Source organism: Bactrocera tryoni, unplaced genomic scaffold, assembly GCF_016617805.1.
Source record: "Bactrocera tryoni isolate S06 unplaced genomic scaffold, CSIRO_BtryS06_freeze2 scaffold_25, whole genome shotgun sequence".
NCBI classification, from domain to species: Eukaryota; Metazoa; Arthropoda; class Insecta; order Diptera; family Tephritidae; genus Bactrocera; species Bactrocera tryoni.
This window is the reverse complement of record NW_024395977.1, coordinates 14,094,251-14,112,366: the sequence shown is the minus strand read 5'-3', so window position 1 is coordinate 14,112,366 and position 18,116 is coordinate 14,094,251. Positions and strand designations below refer to the sequence as shown.

The 18,116-nt window shown below is 37.1% G+C and overlaps 1 pseudogene; it reads right to left on the bottom strand.

The window, feature by feature from the left end:
• Nucleotides 1–16,374: 16,374 nt before the first annotated feature.
• LOC120780665 lies at nucleotides 16,375–17,354 on the bottom strand (annotated as a pseudogene).
• Nucleotides 17,355–18,116: the final 762 nt, after the last annotated feature.

Below are 18,116 nucleotides of genomic sequence, written 5' to 3'. Positions count from 1 at the left end.
ATCTCGCTGGTCATTAGTGCGGTTGGAGCGTAAAGTAGCTCGTTGCACATTTACACGACTTCGACGACCTATGTCAGGTCGTTTTCTTTTCCTAATAATTTTTTTATCAATCGTAAAGAGCTTTATTTACAACAATGGTGTCTTTGGTGATCCCCACTGAAATTTTCCGCCATCATTTTCGTAGAATATTTTAATCCTTAAATGTCTTTTTTTTTAAGGATATTTTTTGATTTTCACGAAAAAAGGGTCAAATTGACCCATAAAGAAACCAGTCACCTCATACAATTCCACAATACAACTCTGACTATAAGAATTCTCTCAGACATTAACTTACAACATTTTTTTCATATAGTATAATGCTCCCTTCGACCAAAAAATTAAAACTTAGACCCACTGTAAACATAAACTCAGACGTGCTAGACCATAAGTTTGTTCTACAAAAATGATCTATTCAACATACCCTTTCAGAAGTATGGGGTCGCTTTCTGTTCCATTCAAAAAGTCTTCATTTGTTGGACAGTGAAATTAGCACTAAAAAGAAAAATGATCTTATAGATATGCTGCCGCTAGTGGATGAAATTTATAGAGGCTTCTAAATGAACTTATTTTCAGAAGATATGTTAGACTGTCATCCAGATCTAACCGAAAACGATGAAAGCAACGACTAAATATAGTACAATCAAATATTTACAAGCTTGACTGAAAACTTAAACATTGCCTTTTATTTTTTGGATTTTTTTCATTTTAAATAAAAATATAAGAACTGAAGACTGTTAATTTTAAATTGAAATCGTTTTTCTAAGGAATAAAAAAACTAAACAAACATCCCACCTCCTTTTACTTACATGTTTCAATTATAACAGAAGCTCTTATGTCTACTTATTAATTTTAAAAACTCTAGTCTTTCTTCCATAACAAAATCTTAAGTCTAATTAGGACATCGTTTCTTAGTTATTTTCGTTTTACAAAACATCTTAAGTACAAAACAACAAAAAAACAATACTTTCAAAACAGCTATTTTTCAAAACTTGCCTAATTTTAATTTAATAATAGTTCAACTTTTTATTGAGCTAAATATTTTTTTTAAACTGCAGCACACATGATTTTATACAAAAACGACACAGATATATGTATATATGAGTGTTGCATATGTATGTAAATATTTATGTTCAATTTACAGTCGACTCTCGTTAATTCGAAACTCGAGGGACTCATGAACGAATTATCGAGTGTTTGAAATATCAAATGAATTAATTAATCTTTCGAAAGAACTGTGTTATACTGGTTTGCTTTAAAGCACAATTCTGTTGCTCACACTGCTCAATAACTTTTTTTAAGAGAAAAAGTGCAAGAAATGCTTTTTCATCACTTTCGTTTTGTAGACAGAAACTTTGTAAGGTATCAAATGGGGATATTGCTTCCTTAACTGACACCTCTGCCAAAGGTTGCGATGTATCGTCCTCATCTTCATCGTTACTTTACGTATCTGTCGCATATAAAATTTCGCCATCGGTTGGTGAACCTGAGACAGCAACATTTTCATCCACTTGAACAAAATCAGAAAAACTCACACCGCTGATGTCAACTAATGGTTCTATTCCTGGTTTTTCATCATCTATAAGTATGGGAAGATTTTCTTGATTTTCTTTTAAGAAACCGGATTTTTTGAAGCAGTTGAGTATCGTTAGGGGTGTTACAGCTCTCCATGCTTTGTCAATTAGTAAGTTCCACGTTAGACAATGTAAGAGGACTGTTGTGGACAGTGCAGTTGTCTAAAAATAGCAAAATTTTCCTCTTTTGTCGTTTCATGTCCCCATTAACTGTTAAAAGCCAATTGTTAAAAAGTTCTGTCGTCATCGAAGCTTTTTTGTTAGCACGATAATCAGTTGGAAACGATTTCACTCCTTTGAAACATCGCGGTCTCATTGCTTTTCCTATCACTAAAGGTTTAAGTTTTTGCGATCTATCCATATTAACTGCAACTAAAACTGCCAACCTCTCTTTACTATGTTTTCTCAGTGACATTTTTCATCCTTAAAAGTAAGCGTCTTGTCCGGTAAACATTTAAAAAATAGGCCAGTTTCATCAGTATTAAAAATGTCTCGGGCATCATAGTTTTCAATCAAGGTCTTCAATTTACCGTGCCAATCTAAACAAACTGCATCATCAACACTTCCACTTCCCCCACAAACTTTTTTAAAAACAACTCCATTTCTCTTTTTGAAATTTGTAAGCCATCCTTCACTTGACGCAAAGTTTTTGATGCTTAGAGTAGACGCGAACTCTTTTACTTTTTCCTTCGGCAAGTTCCCGCTAATAGACACTTTTTGTCCTCTACACTGTCTTATCCTAATGACCAGGCTTTCTTCCAGACAGAGGAATTCACCTTTAGTAGTTCTCTTCCGTCCTCCAGCAGTTTGATCAGCATTAATTTTCTCCTTGTGCTTTATTATTGTCGAGAGAGTACTCAGAGGAATCTTAAATTCTTTTGCAACATCACGCTTCTTCTCACCTTCTTCTACTATTTCGATTAACTTTTTCTTTTCAGCAATCGTCAAACATTTATACTTTCTAGGGCTCATAACTAACACTAACTTTTAATCTGCATACCAACGAAGGAGTAACAGTAGCTGAATAACTAAACAAACCAATTCATGAGAAGTGTGTGCATCAAATAGTCAAATTAATCATAACAAAAACAAAGGCTCGTGTACCTTGATACAAGTTTGAACTTGTCGCAAAATGTACTTACAATCTTTCCGCCACTTCTCTCTGCAACTTTGAATTGTCGAGTGTTGGACGCTGATGAGTTCGAATTAACGCGTCGTTTTGTTAAATTCCAATGATTTTTTCGTTCGAATTACCAAGTGTATGAAAATGTATTGATTTAGTTCGAAATATAAAGAGATTTAGTATGGAACTCGTGATAACTTTGAATTATAGAGAAGTTCGAATTATCGCAGGTTTGAATTAACGAGAGTCGACTGTATTTAAATATACATAACCATTTACTATCAGTGGACTGTATGTGTTTTTACATATTATACATATCATAGATGAGTTGGCGCTCCCTCCTTCCATACACGTCACTGGACAACAACACACCACACCAACGCAATTTTTTGTAATCGAAATATTGAGTAACTAAAGGGAAAAGTTTGTGATTTCCATGTTTGAAAGCATTTGAAAAAATGCTACAACAAGGGATTTCTTTCAAGTCTTTTACCACGGCATCAACAAAACGGGAAGCCAAAACACTGTTGATAATGGCTTCAGTATTCGACCGCGCACAACAAAATGTTTATTTCTATCTCAGGATCGTTGAAAATAACACCGGTTAGGGGAGCAGTGCAGTCCATGGATTAAAACTACACGGAGCTTTCCAAAGTAAACAGGACTTTTTGTATCTAGCGCCCCCTGGAGACGCCATCTATATGCCGACTGGTGCGTTAGAATTCGCTATTTTTCTCGATAGTCCAGTGAGAATTTCATGACATTTCACCGATTGGAAGTGAAGTTATTGGGTTTTAAATGTCATTATGTTTTTGTTATCGGTGAAAATGAGCTTCGAACAAAGAGCAACAATAAGTTTTGTTTTAAAATTGGTAAAACTATTACCGAAACATTTCAATTGATGAAACAAGTTTATGGCGATGATTGCCTATCCCGTAGAAGAGTGCACGAGTTGTTTCAAAGTTTTCAAAGTGGTCGTGAGGACATAAATGACGATTAACATGTGGGGCAATCAAAATCTGTGATTACCGGAAATTCCGTCGAAACTGTGCCTGAATTCATCAAAAGTCAACCGAAATCAACATTCAAATTCATGGAAATGGAATTGAACAACTCCAAAACATCAATCTATGGCATTTTGACCGAACATTTGGGCTTACGAAAGGTGTGTGCACGGTTTCGAAGGACGATTATTTGACCAAAAACACATTTTAACCATTAACCACTCCCCGTATTCACCTGATATGGTACCGAGCGACTTCTTCGTTTTCGGAAAAATGCATTTGCCCATGAAAAGAATGCGTTATGCAGATGCAGAGGCCATTCAAAAGGCCTGCACCGACATACTGGCGACCATACCGGCCAACGAGCTAAAACACCCGTTCGACATGTTTTTGGACCGTGCAAAAAGCTGTATAAAATAAATTGAATTTGCCGAAAATGCCATTTGTTCTGTTTTTTTTAAGTGTGTTTACTTTGGAACTCACCTTGTATAATGATGCTTTACTGTATGAAATGCCAACACTTTCATTTCCTGCGGTGATGACTTTTGGACGAAGTAGAAGTTTAAGGGCTTCGATGACGATGACGATGCCGATCTGACATTTTCTCGATGCTTCTCAGAGTTATTATGTTTTTTGAGATCAGACCCTCCTACAAAAATTGAACAAAAAACCAACATTAATAACTATAAGGATACTTATTGAAAAAATTCAATCTGAAAGCATACATGCAATCAAGCATCCCAAATAGGCAAGAGAAAATACTTTCTCTGTTATTTATATGTTTTGAAAAATTTAAAAAATGTTAGAGACAGAAACCTCAAAATCACAAATAATGCAGTGCGCTGATAAGTCAGTTTTTCACTTTTTTCGAAATTCGGAAATCTTTTTCGTAGCGTTTCACTGAATGTGTGGACGGTTGTGGTTTTTGTTTTGGCTAGCGATGCCATGTTCACTGGTTATTTATCACAAGTTTTTGACCACCAAGTAGAAAATCTGCTTCCTTAATATTTCTGAAAATCGAAAAGAGATTTTATAATATGAAATTCAAAACGCCCAAGTAGACTAAAACGTTGTGATGCTCACTTTTTTCACGCATATATGCGGAAACCAGGGAACCAGTGCATTTTTCACGAAAATCAGGGAATATGGTAACCCAACATATTAGAGAGTGCAGCTACTAATCTCAATTAAAAATTCGTTTGGACTCCATGTTATTTGAAAATTTGTTAAAAGTTAATGTACCTGTATGTGAAAAATGTGTGCAAAGTGATTAACACTACCATTATTATTGAAATTGGCTTTATGTAACTAGTGTTACGAAGCGTTTTTATTGTTTTCTTTTTTTAGTTTCGACAACAGTGATAGTCGAAAAATCCGCATTTGAATGATTGGTTCGTGATCGCCCCGGGCGCAACGTCTTGGGGGGCGGCAAAACGATCTTCGCTGTTTTTTAACCCTGGTTGAGACCAACGGTCAATTATCTTTGTCGAAACCAAAATTCATAGTGCTTGGCTAGGCCAAGTGGTGTGTACATACATTTGTATGGAAATACGTGTTGTATTTACGCTCATATATGTACAATATAGATACATTTTTGAAATTTCTTACCTCTCGATTTGGTTGAAATCAAATTGACTGCCTTGTTCAGATTTAGCGTCGATGCATCCAGGTAACATGTGCAAATCTTGCTGGCTCACCTGTGCAAATAGAATTCTTGCATTATACATTTCTACTGACAAACCAACAAAGGAAATAAAGATTTAGGTCAAGTACATACTTACAGTTTACTCACTTTAGTGGTTCTCAATAAGATTCAACAGTTCAATCAAAGATGGCTCGCGCCTTCTCTATGCTGCAATTGAAAGGTCAAGATTCTTACCTGCTAAACTGCGCAAGGTTGTCGTGATGACTGACGGACGGATAGAAGTCAGAAAGTTGGCCCTTGACCGTCTTCTGGCAGCCAGAGAAGCAGAGTCTGACACTGTAAATGGAAGGGTTAGATGTAATAAAGTGCCAAAGCTCAGGAAGTACTAAGGCAACTTTTCCGCACTATTAGAAATCCCGAATCGAAAAAAAGTCCGGAATCGACCCACCCTACTGTATACAAACAAAAAAATAAAAAAGAGTGCAGTATCTCTCTAACGAGCTCTCAATTGCTTAAGATAACCATACTCATAAACACACAAACAATTCGTACATACTTATGTAAAAAGCGCATTGATCTCCTCAGCGAGCTCTCAATTGCACAAAACATAAGTACCTTCATAAGCACATACATACATACATATAAGTCCAAGTATTTGGGTGTAGCCAAATACTAACATAAGGACGTAAAAGGTGTTTATAAATTAAAAGTGCGGATATTTGCAAACTTAAAACTAAAATAAAATAAATAAATATTATTATTTTGCAAATAAACAGAAACGGTAATAATAACACGAAATAACATATTCGTTTGTTAGCAACCTAAACTGAAAATAAAAACATTTACCTAAATTCAATTTCTTTATTCAATTCAGTTTACTCTGAGGAAAATTTAATTCTTTTGATAAATATTTTAATACACAATATATCAAAAATGGTTCATAATGACACAAATCAAAATACATTTGCAGGAGCTACACGCTCAGAACAGGTTGTTAAATTCATTTCACAAAGTGACAGTTTAATAAGATACTGCACTAGATTTGCCTCCTCACCGATTCACGAAAACTCTGAATTGTTATTAGAAGTAAAAGCCCAAAGTCTTAAAAATTTTTGGACTCGCCTCCAAGCGGCTCATGACGCCATTGTAGATTCTGACGATTCAGATCTATCACAAAATTTTAAATTATCTGCTATTACAATAAACGAAAACTGCTTGGACCAGTACGAAGAAACAAAAGCTATGTCCTTCCGGGACATGTTTACATCCGTTAACATCAACCATCCACAACTATCAAAAGCACAAACATTGTATCACCTCCGATACAAGACAAAAGGGCAAGCAGGCGTCATAGTAATACAGTTCGCTCTTAATGACGATAATTTCAATTTGGCTTGGGAAGCTCTAAAAGCGAGATATGAAAACGAATGAATACTGGTCGATAAACAAGTAACGACACTAATGAACTTGCCAAAAATTAAGAAAGAAACAAGTGTAGAATTCATCAAACTAGAATCCACTGTTTCAAATTGTTTGTCGGTTCTATCGACACTAAATATTCCCACAGACAGCTGGTAAACATTTGCACCGCCGCATTACCAGAAAAGTCGTTACTTCTATTTATTTATTTATTTATTAGAAGAAAAAATAATCAAAACTAACCAAAATGGAAGCCTAAATAGACCCCAAGCTAGAAGCAACAAAAATTTAAACAAAAGCTTTTACAAAACACAAACGTTCACATCAGAACAAAGAAAACATATGTCATGGAACTATGCACAAGAGGGCATAAGCTAAAAACTTGCGAGAAATTTAAACAAAATAAATATTAACGAAAGAGACAACTTTGTCCGATCCAAAATACTCTGTACAAACTGCTTGTCCAATGCACACAATCTTAAAAATTGCAAATTTATTATTTATTATTTATTATTTATTTATTTATTATTTGTAAAATAATAATACAATTATTATTATACATTAAACATAAGGAGCACTAGCTACAGAGGCTTTCAGCTCACGGTTTTAATATAAACGACTTAAATAATAAAGATGAAATCTTCCGTTTAAGAATTATTTACAAGCAATATGTTTTTATGAACTAAAAATATATGTTAAAAATAAATTTAAAAGGAAGGATAACTTAAATATATTTCTTTAACTTTGTACGAGATAGGTATTCAGATATTTTAGTGATGTTTACAATAGACGTAATTTTTAATAAATCAAGAGCTTTATTATTCTGAAATATACTGGTCCTTGCTGAATTGAAGAAGGGGCATTCATCCAGTAGATGTGTTATGTTTAAGGACGATGAACTACAATATGGGCAGGATGAATTACGGTTTCCATTTAATAAATGGGAATGCGTTAATGACGTATGACCAAGACGGAGGCGAACAAAAGCTTTTATATCTTGGCAACGGCCTGATGGCGGATAAGTAGGTTTTTTGCCCTCTTGGTTGCAGATGGCGTAGTGGTGTTGCACATTCTTCCAAGCATTGACTTTTAAGCCTTTTTGTTTTGAAGCGATTAAATGGACTATGTCGTTTTTTTCGATGTAGTCGAAGACAATCAATGGCTGTTTTGCCGCCAATTTGGCGTTTTGATCAGCCCATTCATTTCCGCTAATGCCGGCGTGTCCAGGGATCCACATAATTTTTATGTTTGTGTCCCCAATTAGTATGTTTCGAATTTGTGCAATGAGGTAGGATTTGTTGGATGCATTTAGGAGGGCTGAGATTGTAGACTTGCTATCAGTACATATTAATGTTTTTAAGTTAGAGTTTTGTACTAGGGATAGCGCATTGTAGATGGCTGCTGCCTCTGCGGTGTATACTGAGCTGTAATTTGGCAGGTGTCCAGCTTTTAACGTATTACCAACGTTATCAACAATAGCAAAAGACGTGTAGAAGTCGGCCTTCGAAGCGTCAGTAAAAATGAGTTTCCAATCTACGTAGTGTTGCACAATGATCTCTTTGAACAAACTTTGGTAAACCCTGGAGTTGGTGTTCTTTTTATGATGTTTTTGGAGATATAGCTCGAACGAAGATTCCTTGAGTAGCCATGATGGGGCAAAATAATTAGACTTTTCCTCCGGTGTAGTTGTGATACCTAGATCCTTAGCTAATTTAATGCATTTAAAAATAGTGGAAGAAGTATTGGAGTTTGTATCGTCGGTCCATTTGGCTTTTACTATACCATATAAGAGCTTGTTATTACATAATAGTAGTTTTGGAATAAGCTTTTGCGAAGTATGTACAACTCTTTCCTCGATGGATGGGAGTCCGGCTTCCGTTAATGTGAACTTTATTGGTGATGTTGGGAATGCCCGAATACTTCTCCTAACAGCTGCATGATATGGTGCAAAGATTTGCTTTATGTTGCTTTTGGCACAATTGCCGTAGATAGGGAGACCATAATCAATCGGCCGAAGACATACAGGACATTCAGGTTATTGAAGACAGCCAAAAGCCCAACATCAAGAATGTTCTGGTAGATATTGATGTTATTGAAGACAGCCAGCAGCTCAACATTGATAATGTTCTGATCGAATCAGATTTGTCCGAGTCGCCTAGTACTTTCCACCATATTATTGGGATTAAGACATCCTCTCCCTTGTATTTTCCTTTGATTATTTTAGCTTTGATGATGTTATTCATGAGTTTCTTCACAACCAATCTCGTTCCATTGCAAAGTCGAGGTTGATTAATATTACGCAGCATGATGACAACTGACCCTACTTTTAATTTCAAATTATATGGTGGTAGTCCAGGCAAGTCCAATGAATTTAAAAATTCTGTAGGATAGTTGACTACGTCATCCTGGTTTGTGGCCGTGTCAACTGATTTGTACGTAAACAACTCTCCTGGAAGGCAATTGTGAATGGTAGCATTGAGATCATCGACATCTTTGTTTTTTGCTGCCAATATTGCTCGTTCACTTAGCCAATCGTGGTTATTATATTGTTGTTTAATGTCCGGAATAACACGCTGAATAAGCTCCTTTTTCGATTCTGTGAAGTGACAGAAATCTGTGGGAAAAGTCATTAATCCGGTCGAGCTGTCAACTGCGACCTTACCATTGCCAATATCCAGCAACTGCTTCGAAAACACAGTCGCAGTTTGATCTTGTTGCAAAAACACTCGCATGTTAAGTAGTTAATTGTAGTGTCTTTACGTGCCGCCACAAATTTGATGATTTTAGACATGCGTTTATTTCGTCAGCAACAGTCGATCCTGAGGGAATTACTGGAAAGTCTGACGAAAATCACCTGACAACCGGTATCACAAAGCTCCACCAAAAATTTTAACGTCTAGATGCCTCCAGCGACCTCTTGTGGGCCATTGTGCATTCGTCCCAAATTATCAATTTGCATACTTGGAGAGTCTTCGCCATAGCGCTATTTTTGGCAATGTTGCAAACTGGCGTTTCGTTGATATGCATGTTTAATGGTAATTTTAAGGCTGAATGTGCAGTTCGTCCACCTTCTAGCGAAGTTGCTATTCCAGATGAAGCCAACGCTTCGAATTATATCATTTTGCGATCGGATCTTTGCTATATCAGCAATCAAATTAGGAGCGTTTTCCCAGTACCCCCAGGAGAATCAAGAAAATAAATCCCCCCAGACCCACTGTTTACAGCTTTGATTGAACGATCGTACGCAATCCTTTGTTTCTTCGTTCAATTGCGGAACAGTTGTGCAGAACTGCTTCGGCCATAACGAAGTATCGTTCTGGAGTTCTCTTCGCAACTCATGGTTTAATGCATCTTGCATAGCACGATTGGGTGCTGTCAGGCTCCAAACACGACAATACTTTTATTTGCCATCAACAAACACATATCTTCTATTATGATCAATGTGTCATTGTAAATCTCTGCTGTAATTTCAATGTAGTAGATTCAAAGTTTCACAACGCACGCGATGCAACACATCCTCAGACATGTCATCCCTATATTTCATCCACAAATCATTCGGATTTGAGGGGGAAACATGTCGATATTATAATCGCAAACAGTGTGCGAATTTGATGCGGCGATGAAGATATCACGGAATCCTTGAGCGTATCATCCCAATGCGAATCGTTTTCAAGCAACCGTAATAATTGACACGCCTCACGGTGAGTCGCACACAGATGTCCATCAACTGTTCGCAATTGTTGAAAAGATGTCGGACCAGGAACATTCACCAATAACAATCTAAGATAATAACATTCATCGTTATTAGGATGTACTGTATATATACGGCCTATAGCATCTGTGGCAAATACATTTTCATATCCTTCAAGTGGTGTTCCTTGTTTACGACGCTGAAAAGACTTTGATGATGCGTTCCATGTGTAGTAGCGCGGCATGCAATACAGTGGGATGTCTTTCATGAATTGCAAACGAAAATATGCGCCAAATAGCCTCATTGCTGCTTACATAGCGACCCATCTGATAATGAGACAATTCATCATTTGTGTTTGTTACTGCGAACATGGCCATGTCGCTACCTTTGTTAACATATTTACATATGTACTTTATGGATTTCACAGAGTTACAAAATTCCACGTTGATGTGAGCTTCAAAAGTTTTGGACAATATGGGCGAGAACGGCACAATCCAACGATTGTCTACATGAAAATCTTGTCCTTTTATCTTGACATCTACAGATCGTCCACCGTCCTCAACTGATCGCCGACGATACAATGGGTAACCATCGATTCCCGAGATGGTTTCAGCAAAACTGCAAGTTTCTCGGGTACCGTTTGGAGCACTTGCCGTCGATCATACAGGGTGAGCTGTTGTTGAAAACTCCACAAGGTCCATGTATCATGTGTTTAGTTACTATCGTATGCAATTTTGGGTCAACCGTTTCATCAGGAATTTCGGCTGAAATAATGGAATCAATTTCTTCTGGCCTTATTTTGTCAACCAACCAGACTAATATATGAGCATGTGGCAAACCACGCTTTTGCCACTCAACAGAGTACATACATCCAACAACGTACTTAGCCATATACACGATGCTTTGTGATGAAATTTGAATGTACTCTTCAGATCGAAGCTGCTGTTGGTTAAGACGGATGTATGTCAATCTTTCAGTCTCAATTTTGACATACATGTCCACTGCATACTGATGAAAGAGCCGTTGACACATCAAAATGTGATTTACTTCACCTTCACGGATCATGAGTCTGTATGCATAATAATTCATGGCACTGACTTTTTTGTGTGTATCAGCACCTGGAAGTACATATGATAAAACAAGTAAGGAAGGGCTAAGTTCGGGTGTCACCGAACATTTTATACTCTCGCATGATAAAGTGATAATCGAGATTTCATTATCCGTCATTTACATATTTTTCAAATACCGTATTTGTGTAAAGTTTTATTCCGCTATCATCATTGGTTCCTAATGTATGTATTATACAGAGAAGGCATCATATGGAATTCAAAATAGCGTTATATTGGAAGAAGGCGTGGTTGTGAAGCGATTTCACCTATATTTCGTACATGTCATCAGGGTGTTAAGAAAATATTATATACCGAATTTCATTGAAATCGGTCTAGTAGTTCCTGAGATATGGTTTTTGGTCCATAAGTGGGCGAGGCCACTCCCATTTTCAATTTGTAAAAAAATCCTGGATGCAGCTTCTTTCTGCAATTTCTTCCGTAAAATTTAGTGTTTCTGACGTTTTTTGTTATTCGGTTAACGCATTTTTAGTGACTTTCACTATAACCTTTGTATGGGAGGTGGGCGTGGTTATTATCCGATTTCTTCCATTTTTGAAGTGTATATGGAAATGCCTGAAGAAAACGACTGTGTAGAGTTTGGTTGACAAAGCTATAGTAGTTTCCCATATATGTACAAAAAACTTAGTAGGGGGCGGGACCACGCCCACTTTTCCAAAAAAATTACGTCCAAATATGCCTGTCCCTAATGCGATCCTTTGTGCCAAATTTCACTTTAATATCTTCATTTATGGCTTAGTTATGACACTTTATAGGTTTTCGGTTTTCGCCATTTTGTGGGCGTGGCAGTGGGCCGATTTCGCCCATCTTCGAACTTAACCTTCTTATGGAATACGTGTACCAAGTTTCATCATGATATCTCAATTTTTACTCAAGTTACAGCTTGCACGGACGGACGGACAGACGGACATCCGGATTTCGACTCTACTCGTCACCCTGATTACTTTGGTATATACTCTTACTGACTCTTGTAGTTTTAGGACTTACAAACAACCGTTATGTGAACAAAACTATAATACTCTCCTTAGCAACATTGTTGCGAGAGTATAAAAATACATTTATATATATGTTTTATTTTGTATAATCTAATTACCTGTTGTTAGATTAACTATTTTGATATTAAAATGGTACCCATCTTCTCCCTGCCAGAATATTAATGGGTATTGTAAAGCATCATAAGCTCTATGCTTTTCATATACACTTTCAATTCATTGTTCCGGCGATGAAGTACAATATCTCTTGATTGCAAATTCTCTCCAACAACGACAATAGCCACTTCATCTAGCCAATTAAACCTCCTTGCATGCTCTCCAGCAGGTGTTTTGTCGGCTCTTATTACAATATTATGGCTGTCTGATGGCATCCGATCCAGTGCCATTTTGAACATTTTCACTAATTCATTATTCTCCAGAAGAAATGTTTGCAGTTGTTGGACAATGATTCACTTGACGGTTGGATTATGACCACAACGTGTATCAACTTCCACATCTTTTTTGCCCATAAAATAAATTTGCTAAAAATTTATGATTTGCATCTGGCACTGGCAGCATTGCCCCCAGTAGGTGATGAATTTGTCCTTGTATCTGTAATTGTTTAAGAACTGGTTAAATTAATTGTGATACAAATACAATTTAGAATTTCACTAAAACAATTATGGTATACTACCTTGAAAGTAGGCATGAACCCGCCCTGTACTACATGCGTTGCACCAAACGATGTCATTTGGAAGCAATTATTATATTTTTGGATGTTAGCCAAGAAGTGTTTAGACTCACTTTCCATCCCATTAACTAATGAGTGTAACGGTTCAGGTGATGGAACCAATTGATGCAATTGTACATTGCCACCAGCACAACATAATCCTGCAGGTTCACTACTGTACTTTAATGCTTTACAATGTTGACAAATGATTGACATTTCTCCAATCGTCACAGATTTGTCGGCACTATAATCAAATTCCGGATCGTAGGAAAATGCTCCTCGTTCGAGGTTTACAGGAGCATTGCGTATGCGGAATCGATTAAATTCGTTATCCCGTGCTCGCTGCTGTTGTGATCGATGTGCACGAACTCGTTCCTTTCTCCCCCTATCCACTTGATAGTTATTTACTCTTGAACGTAATTCTCCCATACTTGTACGACTGTTATCATTATCAGCATCTCGCTGGTCATTAGTGCGGTTGGAGCGTAAAGTAGCTCGTTGCACATTTACACGACTTCGACGACCTATGTCAGGTCGTTTTCTTTTCCTCGGCATTGTAAGCAGCGAGAAGAAAATCACTTTTAGCAGTATTTCAATATTTCTCCAATTAAATGTTTCTTTTTTTTTTAACATGAGATGACAAAACCAAGGATGTTAAAGTAGGAGCGCAGCAAAAAGTCTCTAAATTTATGGACAAAACAATGTAACGTTCGGATACACGTGCTTTTTACATGAGATGACACAACAATGGAACGTTCGGATACACTTATTACTTACTTATTACTTTCTTATTTCTCCAATTAAATGTTTCTTTTTTTAACATGAGATGACAAAACCAAGGATGTTAAAGTAGGAGCGCAGCAAAAAGTCTCTAAATGTATGTACAAAACAATGTAACGTTCGGATACACGTGCTTTTTACATGAGATGACAAAACAATGGAACGTTCGGATACACTTATTACTTTCTTATTTCTCCAATTAAATGTTTCTTTTTTTAACATGAGATGACAAAACCAAGGATGTTAAAGTAGGAGCGCAGCAAAAAGTCTCTAAATGTATGTACAAAACAATGTAACGTTCGGATACACGTGCTTTTTACATGAGATGACAAAACAATGGAACGTTCGGATACACTTATTACTTTCTTATTTCTCCAATTAAATGTTTCTTTTTTTAACATGAGATGACAAAACCAAGGATGTTAAAGTAGGAGCGCAGCAAAAAGTCTCTAAATTTATGGACAAAACAATGTAACGTTCGGATACACGTGCTTTTTACATGAGATGACAAAACAATGGAACGTTCGGATACACTTATTACAGGGCATCTCGACAGGATATAATTTATAGAATACTAACTGTTATTGCCATTGCTAAATCTGTATGTGGGCATTTGCTATCATGATATAATCATTTGCGCAAAAGGGTAGGGTAGGTAGGTTCGAGATGATGTAGCGTATGCTTTGAGCTCTTGAAAAATTTATTTTATCATTTGCGAAATGCCGTCGGGTAGGTAGCTGATGTAGGCCACGTTTTGAGCTCTTGAACACCTTAAATCTTTTGTGTGGAACATAAAAAAAGGATAAATATCCTTTTGTTTACAAATGTATTTTTGGAAAAAATAAGATAATAACAAAGGATAAAGATCCTTTTTTTTTACAAATGTATTTCTGGGAAAAATAAGAATTTATATTTTTGGACTACTATATAATAATTGTGGCATAACTTTTATATACCAATTAAAATAATAAATTTAAAATGAGAAATGATATTTTGATTTATGCTTGTATAAGTTTATTAAATTTAAGATTTCCCAACCCAATTTGCATAATATTTCTATAAATTAACAATATTATACTAAATATTAAATGTTATTTTGAAAATGTACTTTATTTTTTATAATATAACACAACCGTCTTAACTCGCTCTTCTAATTTTCATATTACCAAAATTAAAATGCCGTCGGCATATGTGGAAATGGGATATGTTGCCTCTTCGAAATTTTCATATAAATGAAAACTGCGCTGTTAAACTGCTGAAGAGACAGCTTCTAGCTTACGATATATGGCAAATTATGTAGTATTCTATATCTAGTAAGCAATGAGCAATGTGGAGTCTGCACAGGCAGAGATGCCCCGTTATTATAATAAAAGTATTTTTGAGAGTTGGTAACACCTTAAGGTTGGCACCATCAAACATGTCAACACATTAATTATGTTTATATTTTGAAATTAAAATAATAAATTTAAAATGAGAAATGATATTTTGATTTATGCTTGTATAAGTTTATTAAGTTTAAGACTTCACAATCCAATTTCCATAATATTTCTATAAATTAACAATATTAAACTAAATATTAAATGTTATTTTGAAAATGTACTTTATTTTTATAATATAACACAACCGTCTTAACTCGCTCTTCTAATTTTCATATTACCGAAATTAAAATGCCGTCGGCATATGTGAAATGGAATATGTTGCCTCTTCGAAATTTTCATATAAATGAAAACTGCGCTGTTAAACTGCTGAAGAGACAGCTTCTAGCTTACGATATATGGCAAATTATGTAGTATTCTATATCTAGTAAGCAATGAGCAATGTGGAGTCTGCACAGGCAGAAATGCCCCGTTATTCTAATTAAAGTATTTTTGAGAGTTGGTAACACCTTAAGGTTGGCACCATCAAACATGTCAACACATTAATTATGTTTATATATTTTGAAATTTGAAATTGAAATTTAAATACGCGATGTTATGAGCAAAGTTGATATTATGTTGTCGATTCAAAAGTCTTGTTTTAATGCGTTCTTCAATTCGAGTGGAACTGAGAGTACAAATACATATCCTTTGACTATAACGAAATGTATTGTTATAAAATTAGTTTTAAACAGTGGTTAAAATGAAATATATGTATATATATCTTATATACATATATATATAACATATGTATATAATGATGAAAAATGTTTAACAATATCACTTTAATAAGAAATTAAAACTTTAAGTATATAAGCGCGGGTAACGGAAGGGAACCGGGATACTGCGAGCTGCGAAAAGCGATGCTGCTTGGTCGACGTCGTATCAACGAAAAGTGCGCGAGCTGCTTTCTCAATTCCTTTTGTTCTAATTAGATTGCAGTAAGTCATCGCGTTTGGGTGCATGTGCGTGTATGTGTGTTAATGGGTGGTGTTCTCTCGCATGATGAGGTGAATAGTCGATTCGGTGTGATAAATTGATGCAGATGTGATGCGACGTCGCTACTCATTTAGCCATCCCGGCCCCCCTAGGCGAGTATTTAGCCTAGAAGCCGCTGTAGCTGCTGTAGCGTAGCTACAACGCTGCTGAGGCCTGTTGACCGCCGGGACTTGCGGCCTAAGCGGATGGCGCCGTGTTGATGTTGTCCGGTTTTGGCGCCAGGGACGAGATTCTACTTGAGCGTGTCCACGCCGGCGGTAAGCCGTCACAGGAGTTCTTTGAGAACGCCTGACGTTACCGCTGGTGCGAGGAGCCGGTGGTCGCCCGGAGTCGCGTCTGGTAGTGCGGTGCAACAGCGTATGATGAGCCCGCACACAGATTTGGCAACGATTATGTGATGGGCACTCCTGAGTTGCGTGGGAAGTTGCCAGACAATTCAGGCAATACCCGTGCGCCTGTGCCACCTGCTGGCGTTGCATCGGCGGCATGCCTTTGAAGATACCGCAGTGCGATAGCCGATGCGGGCGGCGGCAGAGTGGACAACGAATTCGTTGCAGATTCGCTGGTAATGCAGGCGTGCTTTGACGCGGAGCCGTTGTCGCGGTGGAGCCTGTCGTTGTTCGAGGCGCTGCCGGTGCAGTGTTGGTCCGGGGTGCTGCTATTGGGGCAGCTTCAGAGCGAGGGGCGGAAACTGCCGAACGCATGGTTGGCGTTGACGATGATGCCATATCCACGTCCATATTACTCTGTGAGAGAAATGATGATATTAGTAATATATTGTGAAATTTACAATAATATGGACTTTTGTGCCACGATATGTGGCATGAATAGGATGTCATTTTTTTTATCAGACATTTATGTTAAGTCTTTTGTGTCATTTATGTTATTCGAGGTTTCGATTTGGTAAGCGGTTTATATGTTTTATCGATTTATTGATTTATTAACATTGGGGTTTCGGTTTTACGTTTCTTTATCTTCGGCGGTTGGTAGAAAGCATAATTTGACGAGCGGTCTGGTTAGCGTTCCGGTTTGAGTGCGGAGATCAACTACTCGAACATGACCGTCGGAACCGTAATGAAGTTGTTTTATGCGGCCGAGTCGCCATTCCGTAGGAGGGAGACAATCATCTTGTATAAGGACGCAGTCTCCAAGCTTTGGTGTCTTTTCTTTTGTTTTCCACAGGTATCTCTAGTGGAGGTCCTTTATATAGTCTTCCTTCCATCGGCGGCTGTAATCATGATGGGGAATTTTAATTCGCTCCCATCTGTTTAATAAGGATAGCGACTCCACGCCTGGCTCAGATATGGCCAGAATGGGTACTCCTTTGAGAAAATACCCTGGGGTTAAGGCTGTGAAGTTGGAGGGATCTTGCGAGAGTAGTGAGATAGGTCTAGAGTTTAGTACGGTTTCGATACGAGTGAGTAATATAGCAAACTCTTCATAATTGAAGTTATTGTTATCAGCCGGTTTCTTTAAATGGGACTTAAAGCTCTTTACTGCTGATTCCCAGAGCCCGCCCATGTGAGGAGAACATGGGGGTATGAATTGCCAATCGATCCCTTGGGGTGCATATTTTTGACAATTTCGGGGATACTTCTTTCA